We start from the raw sequence: 4,782 nt of genomic DNA, 5'->3' as shown, positions 1-4,782 counted from the left end.
ATCTCTCAACGAGAGACATTCAGTAACAGCAGTAACAGCACCCTAAAGTAAAGATTATTTGCCACCATAATGTAGCAGTTGGGATGAATGCTACTGTTATTTAGCCCCAGGAAGCATCGTGTTCAGCTGTCTGTACGACACAGTATGTCCTTATATTTTTGAAGAGGGGTGTGTGCCACTTCGAAAATTATATATACGTTCAACAGCTGCAGAAAGGGAAGCATACCAAGAAACGAACAGACTGTGCACTACAAAAGCCAGAGCATCTCAAAGTGATGAACGGAAGTATGCACGGCTGACAAGGAATAGGATCTCCACTGCAGAACGAATAGCTGTTGCAACAGCTCAGAGAAGCAACTTCTATGAAGCAGCTTTCAATTATGATCCAGCAGCTCATTATGCAGATGATACTAGAGTTTGCACTGGTGCAATGAGAACTGAGTGCATATATTGTAAAGCAAGGCAGTGGCCTTGAGAGACACTTGCACTGTGATGCAGTGGTGGGAAGGTTAAACTCCCTACAATCCCCAACCTCCAGAGCTATTAAAGAAACTGTTGTGACATCATTTGGAGCTACAAGAGATTTAACTGAGCCAGGATTCATGCAAACTTTCAAGATCCAGGGTCAGATTTATCATTAGATTGGCCCTCGACTACCTCTATCAACTGAATCACCAAAATCGGCCTTTCATTGTTTATAATCTGTACCTGTTTTTTGTTTACGAAATAAGCTACACAAAACGTGTTTTTGAATTACGTGTATTTACATTATGTGCATATATGAGTTGAAAATTTTGTTTTAGTATTTCAGTTAACATCTATATTTCATGCTGGCTTGAGTTGGACAGTTATTGATGTAGAAAGACGATCTCTCAGCTCCTAGCAGTTGAGACCTGCGTAATCTAGACGACGTTTTTAAAGTCCATTATTCTCTTTAAGCCGGGCAACGTCGGGTATTTCCGCAAGTATATATATATATATATATATATATATATATATATATAACGAAGGCGGCTATAAGCAATATAAAACCAAAAAGGAAGATTCAATTATCACTAATTCTGACTGACGTAGCAGGGTAGCGTCTGCAGTGCTAGAAATAAGAGATAAACACCTTTTTAGCTGCAAAGTGCACGAGTCTTTGTACTGAAAGGGGAGCTAACCGCCACACAACGAGCGAGATCAGCTGAATAGTTTGGCCAAATAACCGACTATCAGTACCTAGCTTTTACCATATGAATCAATGGCTGATTCAGCAAAATGGTAATGTGGAAATTATAAAATAATGAAGGCGGCTATAAGCAATTTAAAACCAAAAAGACAGAATTCAATTGTTGCTAATTTTGACTGACAGTGCAATGTATGAAGACCAGTACGTATGCATACATTGAACACATCGAATAGTTCTAGATCATATATTAAGGCGATAACTTATGTCTACTCGCATAAAGACTACATCCCCTGAATCGTACCTGCCTTTGGTTGTAAATAAATTGAGGCGGGGCTGAATACAGTCTATCTCACTATAATCAAATTTAATGTACGTTTGCTATGACATATGTACTTATATAATTAGTTAATAATGAATGACACAAGAGCAAGGTTTAAGTAACCCGCTTCATTATTATACAGCTGTTTCATGTATAAGGAGCCGTGTACTTAGAGTTTAATGACTGTGTAACATCTTATATAGTTCTATGGCTCTGATGAAGCTATAAGATGTCACACTCGCACTAAACGCTGGCCTCACGGTTCCTTTTAGCGAAAACAAATATAAGATACCGAATGCAATTATGCTCTTTTATTATACATTATTAATGAATATTACAGTATGTACTGATCTGGTTCATATAAGTGAGCGGACCAGACCGGCGTCAATGAATTTACACCTCCTACCCTTTGGAGGTTTGTAATACTGTAAATTATAAGTATAAGTATGCCAATAACCAGTGTACTAGCAACAGCCTAGCGGTATATTGGTACTACTATAGCAAAGCAAAATTATGGATATATATATATATATATATATACATAGGTACGCACATACATACATTCATATCCGTATATATATATATATATATATATATATATATACATATATACGTACATACATATGCACACACACATACACACATACACGCTTAAAGATAAATGCACCTATGCGTATTCTACATAATAAATAGGTTCTGAGTAATGATGAGGTCGATGATGATGATTATGAGGAGAAGGAGGAGGAGGAGGAGGAAAGCATGAAGATAATTCTAGACAATAGTTTATTTTAAAATGTCTTTTAAAATTATGTTAAATATTGATAACAAAATTCATTGACGCGTTTTAATCAACGAAGAATTAAGAACAATTAACAAAAACATGATTAACTTTGCTACGCAAACCTGGCCAGTAGTTCTTGTTGCTTTTATTTTAGTGCTGCTAACAGCTGCACACATGCAGCTATGAGATGTAATTAATTCGTATAATTATATTAAATTACATTTTAATTGCATCGAATAAGCAACATCGTCAGAAATAATTGCTATTATCTCTAAATAAATAATTAAACAACATATAGAGAGTAGTTGATGTCGGTGTTTGTAATGAGTTTGATAGTAGTGGTTGGTAGCTGTACAACTGCCATGGATTAAAGAAAACAAACAGATAATTATAATGTTATGATAATAATGATGATGATAATCATAATAATAATTATATAATTTAATAAAAATTAAAATAATAACAACAACAACGACAACAATGATAATAATAATAATAATAATAATAATAATAATAATAATAATAAAATGATAAATTACATTAATGATGATTTAATCAGAGAAAAATATAATTGAAGTAGTAAATGCTTTTTTGTTGTTTTTAAATATAATTCTAGCTCGGTTTTTAAATTATAAAACAAAAAGGATTAAAAAGAATTATTTACGTAGGGTAGGAGAATATAAATAGACAAGAGCTATGAAAATGAAAAATATTACCCCTTTCTCTGGTTGTATACATACATACATACGTACATACATACATACATACATACATGCATACACACGCACATGTATTCATATGTGCCTGTGTATATGCATATATTGTGCGTATATATGTATATATATATATATATATATATATATATATATATTCAAATGTATATGTATAAATGTAAATAAATATATCACAGGATACACACACACGCAGACACGCACACACACACATACACACACATTCATTGTTAACTTGATATTCCATTTTTACATCATAACAACTATGTGTTTCACCAAAATTTGGCTCTTCAGGTAATTTTGGTTAAGTTCTTTAGTTATACATTTTTTATATTGATTGTTTAAAAAAAGAATGGAAGCAAACAATTGTGGTTAATATAACCTATACGACGTGTGTTTTCATTGGTAATACATTCGTGATGCTTCGCTTCTGCACTGTGCGTTCATTATATTCAACATACAGAATATGAATATCATATTCTCTGTTGAAATGTATATTTTCTAATCTCCCCCGGAAGCGTATGGCGTGTTGCAGTGGTGGTTTTTCTTTTGATCTGTAACACGACTGTTTTCATTTTCTATTATATTTATATTGTTTCTTTGTTTTTTGTTGTTGTTTAAGCGATATGATGTATTTATACGCCCGTATGCGCATCTGTGTATGTTTGTTTTGTCTGCCGAAACAGCATGATAGCAGTTGATGCTCGAATTTATTTAAAAACAGAACCAAAAGCAGAAGAACAAATAATGTTACTCGCTGAGTTTTTAGAGACAAGCTATTCGGGGGTGGGGCATAGAGCATATCAAATTTGTCAAATCAATTCGTATTCATATATTTAGGAAAATGGTCATGAGGTTGCTGCAGAAGGGAAATTACTCCAATGATGTTAATAACCATAGCACAAAATATTATTCGGCAAGAGGAAATTATTAAAAGCGAGAAGGAAAAATACTCTTTATGTAGGTTTTCGTTAGGATTACTTTATCATATATATTAAGGTTCCAAACAACATTTTTTACTCCATTTTTTTTTATAGAATTTAATATATTATTTTTTATAGTTTTTACTGATTGCTCATGTATTATTACAAGTTTTGTGCCTCATTTCGTGTGCGTTCTTTATTTTGTCTGCCTTCACAAATATTTCGTTTGATTTCTGGGTGTTCTTTGAGTTTCTGCCAGATGTTACTGAAAGGTGTTGCTCACATTCTACAACACATAACATATAATTATCAAACCGTTTGCATGAACACACAAACACAAAACCCCTCAAATAGAGCTAAAGAAAATAGATTTTTCCGCATCAAATTAACCACCGTCGTATCACAACAATTTACTTTCATCCTCACACACATTAACTGAATAGCCAAGCTATTAATAAATGTATATTGTACTCTGCTAATTTTCGGTGGGAATCATTTGGATTAATATTGATTCTAATATAGTAACTCACGCACACGCACACACACACACACACACACACACACACACACAGACACACACACACAGACACACACACAAACACACTCACATATGTTTATACATACATGCATATAAACATGTGTGCGTGTGTGTATCTCTCTACATATGTATGTGTATATACACATATATATATGTATATACACAAACACTTATATATATATGTATTTCTCTTTCTCTTTCTCTTTTACTTGTTTCAGTCATTTGACTGCGGCCATGCTGGAGCACCGCTTTTTAGTCGAGCAAATCGACCCCAGGACTTATTCTTTGGAAGCCTGGTACTTATTCTGTCGGTCTCTTT

Source organism: Octopus bimaculoides, chromosome 6 (genome assembly GCF_001194135.2).
Source record: "Octopus bimaculoides isolate UCB-OBI-ISO-001 chromosome 6, ASM119413v2, whole genome shotgun sequence".
Lineage (NCBI taxonomy): Eukaryota > Metazoa > Mollusca > Cephalopoda > Octopoda > Octopodidae > Octopus > Octopus bimaculoides.
The sequence above is the reverse complement of the archived record's forward strand: the minus strand, read 5'-3'. Positions refer to the sequence as shown.